Source organism: Macaca mulatta, chromosome 18 (assembly GCF_049350105.2).
Source record: "Macaca mulatta isolate MMU2019108-1 chromosome 18, T2T-MMU8v2.0, whole genome shotgun sequence".
In the NCBI taxonomy this organism is placed as follows: domain Eukaryota; kingdom Metazoa; phylum Chordata; class Mammalia; order Primates; family Cercopithecidae; genus Macaca; species Macaca mulatta.
The window spans coordinates 19308832-19329380 of NC_133423.1; the positions used below are offsets into that span (position 1 = coordinate 19308832).

General features: G+C 41.9%; 1 long non-coding RNA gene across 3 annotated transcripts in view; it reads left to right on the plus strand.

Moving 5' to 3' along the window:
• LOC144336465 (uncharacterized) overlaps positions 1-20549 on the plus strand; it is a 146585-nt gene that overhangs the window by 123409 nt on the left and 2627 nt on the right. For 2 of the 3 annotated variants that reach the window (XR_013408291.1, XR_013408292.1), the window contains one exon: positions 15493-15611. This is a non-coding gene — a long non-coding RNA (uncharacterized LOC144336465). Of the gene's footprint in view, positions 1-1321; positions 1433-15492; positions 15612-20549 lie in introns of those variants that run through there. The other variant, XR_013408290.1, reaches the window with a different exon arrangement.

The window sequence follows — 20549 nt, forward strand, 5'->3', positions numbered from 1 at the left end:
GCGGGTGCAGAATGAAAGATAGTGGTCACTTCTCCACTCAGGATTTATTTTCATTGTTTTTAGCTGAGAAAATAAATGTGGAGATTTTTCAGACAAACATGGTTTCTTGAAAATGCAGGTAATTGCTCCCATTGGTGTGCTCTGAAAGCACGGCGATACTTGCTGGGATAGATCACGAGCTGACATTACATTTCCAGGCTGGAGAGCTGGCCTTTATCAGAGCCTCAGAGGAAAAGGAGGCTGAGATTGAATGAGGCTGCAAAAGAGCTGACTGCTGAGACCATCACTTTTGCATATAAATTTTAGATCCTTTAATAACAAGAAATGGTCTGGGTGCATTAAAATTCCACATTAGGCATTTGCTGGCTGTAGACGTCCAGGCAAGTGTAGGGGAGAAAAGGATAATTTTCTTTCTACCCATTCTGAGTTCTTAGCCAGGACACATTGTAACAAAAGGTGGCTTAACAAGAGAAAAACACATAGAAGTTTATTAACATGTCTGCTTCATATATACATGAGAGTTACCCAGGGAAAAATGAGTAAATTCCAAAGAGATGGCTTTGAGTTCAGACGTAAATACCATCTTTAACTGAAACAAAGAAGGGTGTGGGAAAGGCAGGTTATGGGGAAGTAACCAGGAAAAGCGTGGCAAACCAGGGTGAGGTTTATTATGCAGATTCGTCAGTGCTCTCTCCATTGTTACATCTCTAGTGATTTAGACTGGTACAGAGAGGAGACACTTTTACAAATGGAGATTTCCTTCATAGATGTAAATTTTCTTTATGTAATTTCTGCTCTGTTTTCAGAGTTTCTCCTATGTCTGCATTTTCTCAAAATAATCAGCTCTAAATAATACTTATGCCAAAGAGGCATATTATGGGGTGGCATATTCTGTTCTCCTACATGCTCCTTGCATCCCTTAAAGGGCTTTTTTGTGGGGGGTGTTAAATTGTCCTACTATTTAAAAGCATCTACTCTTAGTTATATAGTTCTCATGTGTAAATCTTAAGAGTGCAATTCAGGGCAGGCATGGTGGTTTACATCTGTAGTCCGAGCACTTTGGGAGGCTGAGGTGGGAGGATTGCTTGAGCCTGGGAGTTCGAGACCAGCCTGAGCAACACAGCAAGACCTCCATCTATACCACACACACACACACACAACATAAAATTGTTAATGCAAATTAATAATCTGATGAAAATCTTCCCACTTCTTTTTGGAATGCCAGAGCAGTGAGTCACTAGAAAGTCTTGCAGGGAGGGGAAGTGGCTGCATCCTTGAACTCGTCACTCATTGGCACACCAGTTATCTCCGCCCTGCAGAGAGCCAAGGCGTCCTTCAGACAGGAAATAGGATCTTAGTGGGTGGCCGCCAAGAGTGCACAGACTTTGAAGCAGGAAAAGACAGTCTCTAGAGCAACATGGAAAGGATCCAGGTAAGGGAGCTTCCGTCGTCAGGGCCACAGTGGCACCAAGGGGATGCAGCAGAGGGGCTGACTTAGAAGAAGACTAGTTTCTTCCCAATGCCACCCATCCCACCACCCACGTTCTAAATGGTTTTGTGGAAGTGAATTGCTTAATTTCCCATCTTTCAGCCTTTAAAACATATTTTTCTCCCTCAAGTATTTGTTTTCAGGCAAAAGCCAGCCTCCAAAAGCCCCTTGGTTCTTCTTTATCTGTCTCATCCCTTCTGCCTTGTACACCAGACTGCCAGCAAGCAAGCGGGGAAGTGGAGAACAGCTGGGATCCTCCAGTGAAAAGGTGGCTCAGTGCGAGAGATGTCAAGAGGCTGGGATTGGCACCCATCGGGAGGCGCAGAGCTCTCTCCCTCACGCTTCCTGGGAAATGAAGGAGAAATAATAGGCAGCCCGCATTTGCAGCCAGCCAGCCTGGGTGGTATTCCGTGAAGTGAAGCACTCATAAATCCCTTCTGGGGCCAGAGCTGGTTTGACAAGCTGCGGGATTTGGGTGGCCTGCCTGCTCTTTGGGAGCGGCCTTGGGAAGCTGAAGAAATTGAATCAGGACCTCAGGCCCTTTACAGACTCCCTTCTACACTTGGTTGCTGATTAGGAACATTATGTGGCATTTAAAATGGCACAATTATCTTCCTTTGGTGGTTCCTAGCTAAAAGTAGACTCCTATCAGCCCGTGACTGACGACAAGAAGGCTCTTCGTCCCTGTTTTTGAAATAAACATGGGTATAATGTGAATGTGTCAACTACTTATTTCCTAAGGGAGTCCAATGGATAATTTTTAAAATCTAACTTGGACATATTCATAATAAGCATCATCCATTTTGCTAAGTTCTTTCCTAAGGCAAATAAATACAGTATTGCAATTGCTTTCTTTGTTCTTGTCAGAATGTTTCAGCTTTAGATTTCTCACCCCAGGGGAAGAAGAATGTATGTACAAGTACATGTGGCAAAATTGGTTTGCAAATGTAGAGAAATATGCTTCTGAATAGAGAGTTTCCCGCCCATATTTTCTTATGCTATGGGTTGGAAAGGCTATGTTTCCCTATTTGCCAAATGTAAACACAAACAGGCAAACAAACAAACACTTTTTTTAAAAAAAAAGTTAAAACAACAAGAAGGCCAGAAGCAATCTGATTTCAGTAATATTTTCAATAAATTAATGGCCTGTATATGTGGCAACAGACACTTGGAAAAGATCAGGCCAACAGATGGGCACAAATAAAGCCACAGGAAAACTGGGAAGGATGATAAATATTATCTGCAGGACATTTTTATCCCCCTTGTTAATTAACTATCCTGCTTTTCTTACAACAGCTATGCTTATTTTCCTTTTTACTACAAAATTGTTTTATTTCATATTGCTTTCTTTCAAGCTTTCTCATATTTCCCTCCTGTGGGGTTTGTTTTTTCTTTTTTTTTCTCTATCCCAAATCTGCTTCAATTTTCCATCCTGTGTTCTCCCTCACATCTCCTTCAAGGAGGTTTTTGCAGGGAGAAAGCAAGGACATTTCCTTTGCCTCTTGTCAGCTTCTTAACAATTTTCTTGCTATTAATGTCTAACAACTTTCCAGCCCCAGGGAATACACATACCTTCTTTTTCTATAAATTCTTGTGTGCTGTTCTCACTGCCCATCGTTGAAAATGCAACATGGCATTATTGATCTTACTCTCACTCTTTTTTCCTTTGGAAGAACTCCACAGATGAATTGGTTCTGCCCTGTATCTTTGAATGGTTTTTATTTTCTAATATCCAGTGTGGCGGCCTGGCAGAGACACTTAGTTGAGAGAACACGGGGCTCTGGAAACAGCCAGTCCTTGGTTCATATTCTAGTGTTGTCACTTATTAACCAAGTAACATTGGCTAAGTTCTTTTGTCCCTTTGAGCTAGTGTCTTCATTCCAATACCTATTCCAACCATCTGAGTTTGCTAATGGGTCTCAGGGAGATGTAAAACATAACACTTGGCACCTCATTTCCTTTCTCTGATAGCAGAAAGTGGGAAGGTCATGACCAGTCAAGGGCCCTCTGAGTCAATCATGATTTTTCCTTCTGCAGAGTGTAATACCTTCCTTTCTTCATGTCACAGAACAAAAACACAGTTGGTGAGTCAAAGAAGACCTTTCTGTTTTTTGAATAGCTTTGACTAGGTACAATTCTTGTAAAGGATTCTTCTTTGGCCAGAGAAGCGCAGATTTGAGGTCCCATGGTCCAGGAGGCATCTGGTATACCTCTCTTGGTATGCCTACTGTCCCATTTTATTGACATCTCTCCTCAGAGTGGTAGAGAATAGGAGATGATGCTGGAATTCTCCTTGCTGAGTATCAGTCTAGCATTGGCGGAGGGTCAAAAACTATAATAAAACTCTCTAAGGATTTGTCTAATTTGAATAACTTAGATCTGAGCCAACTATCATCTCCTTGGAGAAACCTCCCCTGACCATATGATCAAAAATACTTCCCCCAGTCACCCTCCCATCACCAGTCATCAATGTGCTTTATCCTCATCCCAGCACTCACCACTATCTGAAATTACTTGCTCATTTATATGTGTACTTGTTTATGTTTCTTGTTTGTTCTCTCCACTGAAACAAACTCTATGACAGCTGGATATCTACTCTTATTTTCTTTTCTAAGCCTCATTGCTTAGAACAGTGTATGACAAAATGGCCCCCAATAAATACTTGTTACATAAATAATTAGACTATAGATCTACTAATGTTGGAAATGACCTCAGCATCTATAAAGGAATGAATATAGCAAAAGATATAGTTCTGGCTGGGCTCAGCTAATCTCACCTGGTTCATCTACCCGGCTGGGCGTGTATGACAGGACAGAGTTTCTTTTTTACATTTGAACTGCATCCTAGTTGAACACACTGATGTAACCATAATGAAGTGACTATTCAAGAAGGACCAGGCAGTGACTGCAGTTTTATTTATTTCATGGACAGTAATCACCACAGTTGATCATGCCCCCTCCTTTTTGAAGACACTTTCTTACCTGTGTTCTCTCTTGAGTTTATCAGCACTGGCACCCCACTTCAGTGTCCACCATTGGCTCCTGTCATCTCCCCAACCTTGACTCTCTTCTCATCTCTGTCATTGCTCATTCTCTAGGTGATTGTTTTAGTCACATGGCCTTGTTAGGGGTCAGAAGCGCATACCCCCAAATGTGGTGCTTTTACATGCTAAACTGAGGAAGCCTCACGGTCTCTCTGATATCTCCCCACTCCTGACGTCTCTCCCCAAATCTTTATCTGCCTAAGATCTAGACCTGCCAAAAGGAACAATTGTTTCTTCTTCCCCTCTCTGTAAGACCAAGAGTGTAATCACACCTGAACAGAACCTTTTCCAAGAAAATGTACAAGTTCATACAAGTTCATCTCTGTTCCCTGAGCCACTCATCCTCCCTAGTAATCTCCTCAACAGAATCGCTCTTCCCTCCCCTCCTGTAACCTGCTCCACCAGGATGGTGTGTAAGTTTCTGAACGCTGTTGATGGGTGGGCAATCCCTCGGTGGTTCTCCCTATGTGTATACATTAAATAAATTCATTTGCCTTTTCTCCAGTTAACCAGTCTTTTATGAGTTGATTTTTCAGTAAACCCTCAGAGGGTGAAGGAGAGGTTTCCCATTGGCCCCTACAGCCTCGGATACCTTCCCATTCTGACAACCATAACATTATATATTTAGCCTAGACACATATTTCCAGGATGTGTGACATCCCCATTTGGATGTTGAGGTTGATTGCATGATGTCCACAGCCTTTGCCTTGTGACTCTGTGTTCCCTCTCACTGAGAGGCAGGATCTACTCTTCCTGCCACCCAGTGGAATCTGGGCTTAATCTGTCACTTGCTTGACAGGATGAAGCCAAATTCAATGTATTGTAGGGAAAGGAAATATCTTTTTCTCACCTATCACTATGTTCATGACTGAGGCCCCTATAACAAAAGACAGATTAAAAAGACAAAAGCAAAAACGTGTGTTTAGTATAAGTTTTGTGTGACTTGGGAGCCTTCTGAAGAAACAGTTAAACGTGTGTATTTTTATGCTTAGGTGTAGGAAGAGAGGACAATCATGGAGAAATATGACTGGAGGACAAAAGGGTGTGATCTGCTAGTACTAAACTGGGAGGAGCTTCGCGAGGCTTGTACATTCGGATTTTTCTCTGTGTCCCTGTGTCTTCAGAGATAAGGATGTTTCCTTTTCTCTGGGTATATGAAGGGTATCTCTTGAATGAGGGTCTTACGATCTGCTTCACAATAGAAGGGCAGGAGAAGGTCAGAGAGTGACCTTCCTAGGTTTTATGACCTGCTTCAGGGGAGAAGAGTGAGGGAGGAATGAGAGCGATCTTCCTGCTTCTGCTGTTTTCTCAAATGCCAAGGTGCCATATTTTGGGGTAGGATATTCTGAACCCCATCAGTGTGCACGTACTAAGCCTGGTCCTCAAGAATACTTGTGTATTTCCACTATTGTCTCTTGTACTTCTTCTACTACCATGAGAAGCACAAGGTTAGGCTAACCCTCTGGCCCTGAGAGAATGAGAAGGCAGGGCGCGTTGGCACATGCCTGTAATCCCAGCTACTCGGGAGGCTGAGACAGGAGAATCACTTGAACCCAGGAGGCGGAGGTTGCGATGAGCTGAGATTGCACCATTGCACTCCAGCCTGGGCAACAAGAGCAAAACTCCGTCTCAAAAAAAGAAAAAAAAAAGGATAGGATGAGAAATTTGCAGCAGAGCTTCCTAAAGAACTTCAGTCAAGCCCTGTTAGAGTGGATCACAAATCCAGCTGAGATTGGCTGAGCCAACCCCTAAGCAGCTGACTCTCATTTAACCCCCAGACTCGTGAACTGTAAGAATTATAGCTTTAACCCATTGAGTTTTTAAAAAATTAATTTTAGATTTAATTTGCATAGTATAAATTGCATACATTTAAAAGGTTCAGTGAGTTTTGACCGTGTATACATTGGTGATCTCAAATACTTGGCATTGTCAGTCTTTTAAATTTTAACCATTCTCATGGAGTAGGTAGGGGTATCTCATTGTAGTTTTTTTTGCTATGTTTGTTTGTTTGTTTGAGACACGGTCTTACTCTGTCACCCAGGCTGGAGTGCAGTGGTGAGATTTTGGCTCACTGCAACCTTTGCCTCCTGGGCTCAAGCCATCCTCCCACCTCAGCCTCCCAAGTAACTGGGACTACAGGTGCTTGCCACCATGCCCAGCTAATTTTTTTGATAGAGATGGGGTTTCGCCACGTTGTCCAGGCTGGTCTCAAACTCCTGGGCTCAAGCAATCCACCCACTTATATCTTTAGCCTAGATACCCCAATGTGCTAGGATCATAGGTGTGAACTGCTGCACGTAGCCCTCATTGTAGTTTTAATTCATTTCCCTGAGGACTAATAATGTTGAATACCTTTTCATGTGCCTATTGGCCATTTGTCTATCCTCTTTTTGTGACTGTTGAAATCTTTTGCTCCTTTTAAAATTATCTTCATATTCTTGAATTATTAGAGCTCTTTATAGATTCTAGATACAGGTTATTTGTTAGATATATGTGTTGTGAATTTTTTCTTCTATTTTGTGGCTTACCATTTTGAATTCTGAATTCTCAACAACATGTATTGTTTTTTCTTTTATGCACTGTGCTTTTTGTGTCTTATATGCTATTGAGTTTTGAGGTGGTTTGTGACTCACAATTAACTAGCAGAGACAGAAATCTAATCGATATTTCAAAACCAATGTTTCCAAAACTGACCCTTCCACCCCTCTAACCTGCTTGTCCAACAGGTGTCGTCATCTCCAAAAGTGTAATCCATTCTTTCAGTTATTAGGCAAAAAACTTTATTCTCTTCTTCCCGCCCCACTCTACGTGTAATCATCAGCAAATCCTGTTGGAGTTCCCTGCAAAGTATACCCATAACTCCATAACTTGACCATCTGTCACCATCTCAACCACTGTCACCCTGGTCCAAGCTGCCATGGTCTCTGCCTTGAGTTTTTGTAATCATCTCTGAACTGACATCCCTCTTTTTGATTGTTGCATCACGATCTATTTTCAATATGGAAACTAGAATGATGCTTCTAAGATTTTAAGTCTAATTATGACTCTCATCTTCTCAAAATCTTCCAGGGTTTTCTTTATTCAGGTTAAAACTCAAAATCCTTGTAATAACTCACAACACCCTGCACAGTCTTTCCCCGCCTCTACTCTCTCTGGTATCACTTATGACCACTCTCTTTAGCTGTCACACACTGCTCATGCCCTCCTGGACTGCTTGCTGCCTCTTCAATATTCTAAGCAAATATCTTCTCAAGGCCTTTGCGTCTGATGCTCCTGTATCTGTAATAGTTTCCTCCCACATAGTCGTGCCCACAAATTCCTTTATTTTCCTCAGGTCTCTACCCACCACTTTAACATCTGACATTACATGCTTTATTCTTATTTTCCTACCACCTGATTTTTATACATTTGTTTGATATTTGTTTCTCTTCACCTCTTTTTCCTGTACCCTGCCAAATCTTTAGAATGTAAGTCTCACCAGGGCAGGGATGTTATTTTGTTACCGGTGGATCCTCTGGGCTTGAAAATTATAAGCTTTTTGAGAGTACAGTGTTAGATGTTAACCTGTATATAATAAATGACTTAAAGTTTAAAATCAAATTTATAATTTTTAATAAATAGAAAAAGTCTGAATACTCTCTACAAGTGGAGAATATGTTTACAATGTTGATGTCCTCAGCTGGGCACAGTGGCTTACATCTGTAATCCCAGCACTTTGAGTGGCTGTGGCAGAGGATCCCTTGAGGCCAGGAGTTCAAGACCAGCCTGAGCAACATAGTGAGACCCCCCCCATCCCCATTTAAAAAATATTATAAATAAATAAAACATTGATATTCTTAAATAGTCCACTTACCCTCTAACACTTATCCTATATTTCTGCTATTGTTTACACCTAAACTTCCCAAAAGTTGCCTATATGCATAGTTTCCACTCCAATTAATTAATCAACTGAAAGACTCCTCTTGCCATAAGGGTCAAGGAATTTTCCAAGGTTGAGGACAAGGGTCAAGATTACAGTAGGCTGGTACAGTGAGTTGGAATCACTTCTTTTGAAAGTTTACTCATAACAAAGTGGACTGGAGAAAAGAAAGGCAGATGAATAGCTTTGACAGATTTCTGCTGGATTTTCTGAATTTCTCATGTTTGCTCTAGATAGTTTTTATTTTGTGCTTGGGTGAATCTGCTGTTTCCTTCCTCATATGTGTATTTTAGTTCAGAGTTTGTTTTTCTTTTTTTAAGTGCTCTTATCCTAACAGATGTTTTTAATATATCATGTCTTGGTTTTGTTTCCAAGAGGTGATATGCTGCAGTTTATCACTGAGGTCCTGAGATGGTCCATACTCTAAGCTTTGTGTCTACTGTGGGAGCAAAGGGAAAACTTCCCCCTTGCTCTCTGAAGAGTCATTGAAAATCAACTGACAAAAGGCAGATTGGTAGGGAAAAAAATCCATACACACTTATTAATGTGGGAGGCATGGGGAGGAAATCACCTCCCTAGTGGGGCACAGAAGCTTATATACGTTTTTCCTTAGGGGAAGGAAGAGATGTGAGATGAAGACAATTCTTTTGAGGACCAGTACCTCATTGTTCAGGAGAATGACTGGACCAGGGACACAGAAATGAACTTGTAAATGATTCTTTTTGGAATTTGAATGAACTTGAGAAGCAAGCATTGTCTTGTGAAAAAGTCTATTCAGGTGTGCTTGCATTTTTCAGTCTTCTTTTTTAATGAGATTTCAGGGAGGGGATATATCTTAGTCTGTTTGTGTTGCTATAAAGAAATACTTGAGGCTGGGTAATTTATAAAGAAAACAGGTGTATTTGGCTCATGGTTTTGCAAGCCGTAGAAAAAGCATGGTGCCAGCGTCTGCTCCTGGTGAGGGCCTCAGGAAGCTTCGTCTCATGGCAGAGGGGAAGGGGAGCCAGCATCACATAGTGGGAAGAAGGAAGCAAGAGAGAGAGACAGAGGGTGTCAGGGAGTTCTCATGGGAGCTAAGAGTAAGAACTCACTTACTGTGAGGATGGCACCAAGCCCTTCATGAAGAATCCACCCCCAGATCCAAACACTTCCCACTAGGTCCCACCTCCAACATTGGTGATCAAGTTTCAACATGAGATTTGGAGGGGACAGACCTCCAAACCATATCAGGATAGAAGGCAGTTGTGCCTTTGTTAAGAAGCTTTCGTGGTCAGATAAGGAAATTCCAGAGAGAGTTGCTCCCTGTACTTGGCAGAGAGAGGAACAAGACTAGGTTAGAAGGGCCTTGGTTCTGAGGCCTTTCAATTTTTAAAAGCACTCAGCAGACTCAAGAGCCATACTTTCATTTTTTGCCCCCCAACACTATGTAGCTCACCAATGGGAAACTGAGTGGACACATACTGATTTCCAGGAGTGTTAGCTAATGAAGACAGAAAGAGGTGCTATGTCAGGTAGACTGGAGGATGAAGGAATAGAAAACTTAAATTGACTTAATAATGAACCAATGATCTCACACTAAGAGGAGTCTAGAGGTAGGGTGGGCCTCAGGATCCACATCTCTGTGACGCTTTTGCCTCTGCTCTCTTCTGAGTGTTGGTCTCATTCTCAGGTTGGCATCAAGATGGATTGTAATTCTAGGCATCATATTTGGACACAACTGCATCCAGAGGAAAAAGGACCATTCCCTTCCAAACTTCCACTGTCTCTTTCTAAGAAGTGAAGAAACATTTCCCATATGCCTTTCCCACCCCTGTCCCCAAGCAGATTTCACATTTTATATCAACAGACAGAAGTGCACCATATGCCTACCCAGTCTTACACTGGTGAGGGGCCTGGGACCCCCATGATTGCCTTAGACTTCTCAGGGTCTCACCCTGGAGGTTACATTGGGATCATCTTCCTTTAAGCCACGCAGAGGGGTACATAACTGAACAAAAGTAAGGTTTTGTTCAGTAGGAAGAAGATGGAGATTAGAGTAAAAGCAGATACAACTAACTGTACCTGCTACGGATGCCCATCCAGATCCTACCACATTTTGTACGTAAATGGAAAGTAAAAGTGAAAGTAGATCCATGTGGAGGTCAGTTGATGGTTGGCTTTAATCCATCAGAGGAGGACACACTAGGTTAGAAGTGAAAATAATCTGTTTCTGCAAGTTTGGAATATGTAAACTCAAAAACATCCATGTAAAAGTACCAGTAAAATCTTACTTTGCATAAAGATTAAAATGATGTTAATCTGGGCCGGGTGCGGTGGCTCATACCTGTAATCCCAGCACTTTGGGAGGCCGAGGTGAGCTGATCACTTGAGGTCAGGAGTTCAAGACCAGCCTGGCCAACATGGTGAAACCCTGTCTCTACTAAAAATACAAAAAATTAGCTAGGCATGTTAGCATGTGCCTGCAGTCTCAGCTACTTGGGAGGCTGAGGCATGAGAATCACTTGAACCAAAGAGGTGGAGATTGCAGTGAGCAGAGATCACGCCACTGTACTCTAGCCTGCGCAACAGAGCCAGACTCTGTCTCAAAAAAAAGAAAAAAAAAAAAAGAGAGAGAGATGTTAATCCACCAGGTTAAAACAAATTATCAAGAGTCATGTAATTTTTTTAAAGCTGATAGGCAGAGTGAATATTGTAGTCTTTGCTTATACTTTTGCAACATGATCATTTGAGCTGGTAAACAGATAAACCAACCCAGTTTTGCAAGATTCAATGAACCATGCTGTTGTTTGCATGTTGGGACTCCTGCGAGTGATTTTAGTTACTATTATGCTATTGTTTTAGCATTCACGGTTATTATTATGCAAAGTATTTTTACAACTCATAACGATGTCATTCAAATGTTCACAAAATAGGGATGCAAGAGTTTACATTGAAAAATGTTCCCCCAAATCAACAGCATTTGAAGGGAAGTTATATGTGATAAGACACCAGGAAGGACGGAAAACGACTACTCTGAACCATGGTGCAGTTAATATGGGAGACAGCACTCCATGAAATATTAGATGTAATGCTGGGAACAGGAAAAACAGCTTTAAAGCAAAAAATATGTTATAACTTGTAAATGTGCTCTGAGAATACATCTGTCTTATTTTATATTTATTCCCTTGAGAAAATCATTCTTGAATTATGCAAGTTCGAATTATACAAGGTCTGGCAAGACACATCTTTCGTATGAAATAAGACCTCCCCACATTTTTATGACCAGAAATAATCCAACTTTTAAAAAAGTCAGTGCTGCTTCGCACTTAAATAAACAAGTTCCAGGTTGTCTTTTTAATAGGAAAACTGCATTTTTAGATTATATAATCCATCAGTCTGAATTGCTTAGAAAGTGCTTAGCAAAGTCCTATGTGCATATAGGTGTAAAGGAAATGTTTTTTAGTGATAAGAATCAGATAGTTAATATTTCAAAAGCATTTTGTTCACACAGGTGGAGAGCTAAATTAATTTCCTTGAACTGTATAGGAGAATGCACAGGTATCAATTTAATTCAGCTTCTTATTAGTGCAAAACCCACAGGAATGTTACCATGTAACAGTCAGCTGTCCACATGATTTATGCTATTTATTATTTTTAAAAGGAGGAATGTTTTGCATTTCTTTTTATTTCCATGTGATAACCTCGGCAGAGTGAAATCCCATTTCTAGTTTCCATGCTGTAATAAAAACAGGTTTGGCTTTTCAAGTTCAGTCGTGTGATTTGTGTGTGTAGTTTCAATTTGTGATGTGTCAGCCAGTGAACAGCTGATTTAATAACAGTTAAGAACCTCTACTACGTAGGAATGACTGAAGTGATGTTTCTCTAGATCAATAGTATTGCCTGGTTTTACTAAGGAAATAAATCATTTTGCCACATGGTTGCCAAAATGTGAGAGGTTTTTGGATCGATGACACAAACCTATGTTATCTTTGGAGAGACTATGAGACCTTAGTTCATCAATCAAATCAACTTTAATTAAATCTAATTTAATGGACTACTGCCTAGTAAAAAGAACACTTAAAAGAAAGTCATAGTTGAAGCGCACAGGGCTTTTCTTCTCCTACAAGTGGCGAATACACTAAAAAGAAGGCAGCAGCTCAGTGGAGCTGCCAGCAAGCCCTCCCTGCTGACGGATTTCTGAGAGTGGCTTCCCTTCTGATTTTCTTGCTCAGAATCAGAAGGTAAGACCTGAGTCTTACTTTTTACTGTAAGAAAAAGATGCTGCAGGCTATGTAGGCAGAAACCAGTGGATCTCTAATTAGATTTTTGGTATTGAAAAACAGGGATCATCAAGAAACCACCTCCCTTTCCCTCTATTCTTTCACACTCTCTTTTTTTTTTTTTTTTCGTGGTAAATATTTATTTTTGTCATTTTAGTCATTTTGGAGCATGCAAGTTAGTGGCATTAATTATATTCACAGAGTTGTGCAACTATCACCACCATCTAGTTCCAAAACATTTTTATCAACCCCAACAGAAACTATATTATTGAAACAATAACTCCTCATTTTCTTGTTCCTCGGCCCCTGAAAACAACTTCTCCTCCTCCTTCTCCTCCTCCTTCCTCCTCTTCCTCCTCTTCCTCTTCTTCTTCTTCTTTTTTTTTTTTTAAACAGGGTGTCACTCTGTTGCCCATGCTGGAGTGCAGTGACACACAGCTCATTGCAGCTTTGACTTCCTGGGCTCAGGTGATCTTCCCACCTCAGCCTCCTGGGTAGCTGAGACTACAGGCACACACCACCATGCCCAGCTAATTGTTTGCATTTTTTTTTTTTTTTGTAGAGACAGAGTCTTGCCATGTTGCGCAGGCTGGTGTCAAACTCCTGGGCTCAAGCAATCCACCTGCCTCAGCCTCTCAAAGCGCTGGGATTATAGGAGTCAGCCACTGTGCCAGGCCACCCCTGGTAATTTCTTTTTTTTTTTTTTTTGGCGAGAGAGTCTTGCTCTGTCACCCAGGCTGGAGTGCAGTGGCGTGATCTCGGCTGACTGCAACCTCCGCTTCCTGGGTTCAAGCAATTCTCCTGCCTCAGCCTCTTGAGTAGCTGGGATTACAAGCACCCACCTCCACGTCCGGCTAATTTTTGTAGAGACAGGGTTTCGCCACATTGGCCAGGCTGGTCTTGAACTCCTGACCTCAAGTGATCCACCCACTTCAGCCTCCCAAGGTGCTGGGATTGCAGGCATGAGACGCCGCACCCCACCCACCCCTGGTAACTTCTAATCTATTTTCTGTCTCTATGAGTTTCCTTGCTATAGATACCTCATATAAGTGGAATCATTCAATATTGGCTCTTTTGTAACGGATTTATTTCACATAGGGTTTTACATAGGTATTTTCACATAGGTATTTTCAGGGTTTGTCCATGTTGTAGCATGTCTCAGAACTTCCTTCCTTTTAAAGTTTGTTCCTGGGAAACCTGCCTGTGGCAGCAGTATGACATTCATATGACACAGTGGTATGAGAGTAGGAGTGGGGGCTGATGTGGTCTGCAGGGCGTGGGGAAGATGTCCTTGAAGTAGTGATGTTTGAACAAAGCTCTGAAGATCAATTGGCTCAGGGTTCCACAGGCCGTACAGGAAGCAGAGTGGCTTCTGCTTCCGAGGAGTCCTCAGGAAGCTTCCAATCACGATGGAAGGCAACAGAGAGCGAGGCACTTCACATGGCTGGAGCAGGAGGAAGAGAGAAAGAGAAGACGATCTAGGTAAAGAGGAGAATGGATGGTGTTCCAGGTTGAAGGAAGAGCAAGAGGAAAACCCCAAGGCAAAAAGAAGTCTGGGGAAAAAGAAGTCCTGGACCTTTAAAGACCGGCTGCTGGCCGGGCTTGGTGGCTCACACCTGCAATCCCAGCACTTTGGGAGGCCAAGGTGGGAGGATCACTTGAGGTCAGGAGTTCAAGACCAGCCTGGCTAACATGGTCAAGCCCTGTCTCTACTAAAAATATAAAATTAACTGGGCATGGTGGTGAATGCCTATAATCGCAGTTACTTGGGAGGCTGAGGCAGGAGAACTACTTGAACCTGGGAGGTAGAGGTTGCAGTGAGCTGAGATCATGCCACTGCACTCCAGCCTGGGTGACAGAGCAAGACTCCATCTCAAAATAAATAAATATAAAAATAAAGACCAGGTTGCAGAACAAAGTACCAGGAGTGGGTAGCCTGGGGAAAGCGCTAGATCATGCAGAGCTCTACTAAGGCCACATTAAAAATAGTGGATTGGAGGGTGTGTGTGTGTGTGTGTGTGTGTGCGCGCGCGCGCATGCACATGTGTGTGACAGGGAGCATCATGTGTGTTTTGAAAAGTCATTCTGGCTGGTGATTTATGGGTTAGAAGGGAAAAGGAGCCGGGATGTCAGAAAAAAAACTGACACAGTCTGTAATCTCTGGTCCAGCATCTCTGGTCAAGAGATGCTGTCTTGGACTTGTGTCATTGCTGTTGACGTGTGGAAAGTGATGGATTCAGTGAGAGGCTACAGAGATAAAATTACCTAAGATGGTCAATTTTGTGTTACACATATTTTACCACAACTTTTAAAAGTCACCAGGTCATGGTGATTGGATATGGGCAGAAGGGACAAGGAGTGACAAGGATTTTTAGGCTGGAGCAAATGGACAAATAGTCCCTTGGAGGAACACTAAGTTCGTGTGGGTCCACGAGTTTAGTTCTGGACAGTTTGAGGTGCGGATGCTATTTATGGAAGTGGATATATAGATCTTGGGCCTGAAGGAGATGTATGACCATCAGGCCCATGCCGAATCCTAGTCATCAGGCTGGAGTTCAGATGCAGGACTTAAATCTTGGGAGGAAGTGGCAAGACAAATGTAGAGTTTCAGGCATAAACAATCTTGTTAGGCAGAGAAGACTCCTATCAACATAACTGAGTTTGGGAATAATAAATCTGCTATCAGAATTGGCAAATGAAATCAAGGACAGAAACCATGTTTCCCAATTACAGTCTTGGGCCTTAAAATATCCCATCTTGTTTTTTTTTCCTGCTGCACAAGAATCTAAAACATTCCTGGAAATGGAGAGTCCTGACATGATGGCCCCATGATGAAAATAACCCAGATTCCTGAGTCACCATGTGGACACGAGGCACCAAGGAGAAAACATGTGAACCTCAGTAAGTTTGGGGTGAGAGGTAAATAAACTTTAAGTATGTTAAGCTTCTGTCATTTCAAGGTAATATAGTGTGGAAGGCAGAAAAATGGCCCACTCTCTCCTGGCATCTATTAAAGATGTCCAAATCCTCATTTCTGGAACAGGTGAATATGTTAAGTTACATGGCAGTAGCAGTCACATAGCAGATCGAATTAAGGTTTGTATTAGTCTGTTCTTACACGGCTATAAAGAAATACCTGAGCCTGAGTAATTTATAAAGAAAAGAGAATTAGTTGGCTCATGGTTTTGCAGGCTGTACAGGAAGCATAATGGCTTCTGTTTCTAGGGAGGCCTCAGGAAGCTTCCAATTATGGTGAAAGGCAAAGGAGTGAAGTACTTCACATGACTGGAGCAGGAGGAAAAGAGAGAGAGAGAAAAGTGGGGGAGGTGCTACACACTTTTAAACAACCAGATCTTGTAAGAACTCACTCACCATCAAGAGAACAGCATCAAGGGGATGGAGCTAAACCATTTATGAAGGATCCATCCCTATGATCCAGTCACCTCCCATCAGGCCCCACCTCTAGCTATAGGGATTATAGTTGATTACAGTTGAATGTGTGATTTGTGCAGAGACACAGGTCCAAACCATATCAAGGTTGCAAATCAGAAGTCTCCAAAAATTAAAAGTCTCCTGGATTACCCTGCTGGTCCTAATCACTGGAGTCCTTAAAAGCAGAGAACCTTTCCCATTTGTGGTCAGAGAGAGATGTGATAAAGAAAGCAGCATCAGACACATGTGACGTTGTTGGCTTTGATGAGGATAGGAAGGGGCCATGAGCCAGGGAATGTGGGCAGCCTTGAGAAACTGACCTCATTTAACTAAATTACTTCTTTAAAAGCCCTACCTTCAAACATGGCCACATTCTGAGAGGAGGTTAGGACTTCAACATATGAATTTTGGTGTGACACAAATCAGTCCATCCTACCAAGACTGTAGACTTTTAGATTGTGGCAATTATGAAAATGCAAATCATGTTTTTGTGCCATGAGTTTGAGGTATATTCCAGAATTACTTCTGTCATCAACTCACCTCAAAAGCACAGCATAGGCAGAGCAGAACGTTGAGCTCCTGGAGAACTCTCAGGAGGCAGGCATTTGGGGCCAGTGCAATAGAAAAGCAAGGCTGGGGAAAGACCAATTTGAAATACTTCCTTGCAATCTGCTTTGGTATAATCCATTAACCCAGGTGAGTAGTGGAGCCCAGGCTTGCTTTCTACTCAGCTTTTCCTCCTCTACGCATTCCTTATAGCCTCTTCCTATATTGGTCAACAGAAATGTCCATCATAGCCCCAATACATTACTAGAACATGTTATTTTGGAAAATACAAACTATGGAAAACCCCATAGGCGTTTGTAATTTTGTAAAGTTATAGGTTCAGGGAAAAACCAGCCAAAAAACCTGATCATTTTATTATGATAATAAATCAAATTTTGTATAAAAGTATCCATGGCATGTGGCCAGGCCTCCATTTTTGCTCTGTGTCTCTGGAGACCATGCCATCATGTAGATTCTTGCAGGAGGCAGGGTCAGTCTTAAATGCTTTGGGGGTTATACTCTTGTTTGAGAGAAATTACAAACCAGACTAAGAATATAAAATATATGTAAAACCACAACATCTACAAACTTTTATAATCATACAAGTAATAAACTTACATTTGAGGTCATAAAATAGGTATAAACGTACTAAGTACATGGATTATAAAATAGGCACTAATGTATTATAGAATAAAATATTCCTGAATTATAAAATAGGCACTAATGTATGATAGCATAAAACATACCTGGATTATGTTAAAAATGCAACTTTACTATATCATAAATTTGATTCATATCTAGCATGTAGACAAACACATGATCAACATTAAATTTGTTTGACTTTTAATTCCAAGGTGTGGTTGAGGTGTGCTTTCAATAGCCTGTTTCTTGAAATCTTTTATAACACTGTTCAAGGAAGGTAGGACTGTCATTTTTTTTTTTTTTTTTAGAGGTATCTTTTGTAGTCAATCAAGGAGATCTCACAGTTGGATTCATTCTTTTCATTTCAGTGTCTTTACACATTTAAAGACAGACCCTGTCTAAATTACATGGAGTTTAGATTTGCTGTCTGCTGAGTTTATTCCTCCTTTGTCTTTGTTGCCTCCATCTCCAACTTCCCACACCAACTGTCATCCAAATATCATTGTTTGACTGCCCCAAACCACACCTACTTTCTAGTTTCAGAGCCTCCTCCATTGGTGTGAGTCTTGTAGGGTTGGGGAGAGCGGGGGCGAAGCAGGGGAGGGAGGCAGGGTTGTCCTTACAGTACAGAGCCTGAAACTGAGAGAGTCTCCCCGTCCCTGGCCCTTGACAGCCAGAATGAGGGACAGGACCTTCCAGCCTGGACTTTACATGCCCAGAGAGTGGTACAAAGATGCAGGAACAGCTGAGAGAAGATGCCCTCTGGTGTTCAGAGTCCATGTCGGTCTTGGCCTTGAGTTTCCAATGGAAGCAGAGCCAGCGGCTCTGTCCTGAAGCCGTTCTTCCTGCTGTCCAGCCTTGTTCCTGACCATTTTCCAAGCTTACTTCTTTAGTCATCCTGTGGATTCTGCATGCTGTTTGGCAGCCTTCCAGCAAGTTCCCTTTTGCTGAAGTTTCTGAGGCTTGCAGCTATCCGATGTGCAGGGAGTATCAGAGAATGAAGAATGTGTGGACATGGCATACGTTTGCCAGGGGAGTGGAGCAGAATGATGCTGTGATGCTGAACTGTCATTCTCAGGTTTTTGCATATTACACATTGCTGACGTTTTTACCAAAATGGTAACTTTGGACATTTTTAAGGGACCATCCTCATGTTGCGTTCCATCAGACCTGCGGTCCAGAGGTTCTCGGTGATGAGCTCTTTCGTTTTTCCCTCTTTTCTCTCTCCCACATGCCCTCACTCCGTGGTTACTAAGTAATGACTGTCTTCTTAGATCAGCTGGGTCAGCGTGGGTATCAGCATCAACTAGACGTCGTGTTTAGATCCTGCCTTCTGATATGAATGCCTGCTCCTGGATGTTTGCATCCAGGCCACAGGTCTAGAGCTCCCCTTTCCTTCCTTTGCTGAGCTTCCCATCCTGAACACCCCCGCCCCTTTCCCTCTGGTATCTGGCATCAGCTAGGAAACTTGGAGTGCATATCACCAGTTTGGATCTTAACAAGAAGGGATGGAGGTCTCAGTGAGGCCCTGTGCTTCTTGTGCAGACCTCTCCACCCTGACCCCAACAGAAGAGGAAGCTACCAGATTTACATTTAAGTCACCAAAGGGTCATTCCAGTGAGTTATTTAGAACAAAGAGATCTGCTCCAAACTGAAGAATCTAAGATCTACGGGTAACTCCTGTGATGAAGTTTCTTTGAGACAATAAAACAATAGTAGTTAAGGATCTTGAATGTGAGTATTAACTTGACCTTGAGGGTCTTGGTTCCACTGCTTAATTGCTAGACATGGTGGCCTCATGTGGAGAGGGCAGGGCACGTCCTATTTTTTCTTAGAAATCCTATGCCTAGCCCAGGGTATCCATATCTTTTGTAGAATGAATGAATTCTCCCATGGTCTGCATTCAGGGAATGATTTTCCTTAAATCCTGAATCTGGAAAGGTTTTAGACTAGTGAGATCTAACCAAGGAGTTCACAGATTTAAAGTCCAGAGGCACTTCCATCTATTCATTAGGTTATTTCAGATTTGTGTCTTTGGCTCTATTACCCTTGCAGAATTCATCACATTGGAGTTATATAAAACAAGGTCAATTTATTAATTTACAATGTGTAATTACCTAGTGCAGCTGTCTGCAAATGGCATTCCCTTTCTGGATATTTCTCAGATAACTAAATTTAGATCAGAATACCGCTGGGTGAATATATAATTAGACTCCAAAGGGAATCATATGTCCCCAAGGGGTATTTCTAACAAGCTATGGTAGCTTCACAGAAATACCTTTCTTCTCTTTGGGGAGAAAGAATATTTCTATTCAGGCATTGTCTGAGAGAAAATAGCACAGCAGCTGAGGCTTGGTTTGGGGACTTCTAGCTTTTATATTGTATGTTTTTAATTTTTTGAATGCCCTGTTCTCCCCTGAATTCAGAAAACCTAGACTGCTCACAGCAGTATCACATAACAGTTATTTTTACCTTGGTATGAATTCAAATCTGTGCATTATCTTTCCAAGGTATTTTATGTTTTGAAGCTCACTTCAAAATATGGGCCTCAAAGCATTGTTCTTATAGAAGGAAATCCATAGATTGGTGAGTGCTGGGGAAATATTATATTTCTTGGTCACAGGGCAATTGGTCAGTGTTACTGACACTGGCCCACGTGGACAGGCTCCTACTTTGTCTGTAAATAAGAAGATTCTGTTTCTGCTTTAAAGATCCAGGATCACTGTGTGAAATTACATAACTGTTGGGTGTGTTTTCTGGAAGAAACACTGCCATTGCTTCTCAGCTATGAGGTTATCCACTCATCTTTGCCTCCTGACTTTTCAACCTCCTAAGTACACATTCATGTGAGGGCTTTTGCTGCTGTTCTGTTCTTTCCTCTGCCTAGAAAATGCTCTCCCAGGTAGCTACATGGCTCCTGCATTTCCTTAGAATCTCTGCTCAAATAGCATCTTTCAGAGAGAACTTCCCCTGTGCCTGCCTAGAACGGTAGCCCCATCCCTTCGTCTACCTTCATACCCTGCTCTACTTTGTTGATAGCACTTATTACCGCCTGCCAATAGGTTATGCATCGAGGTATTTATTGTCTGTCTTTCATTTTAGCTTCATGAGGGCAGAGGCTTTTGGTTCATCTCTGCTTTTTAGGTGAGTGCCTTGCACATAGTATGCTCTCAGTAAATATTTGTCAAACAAGCAAATGAATTAATGAATGTGTTAAAA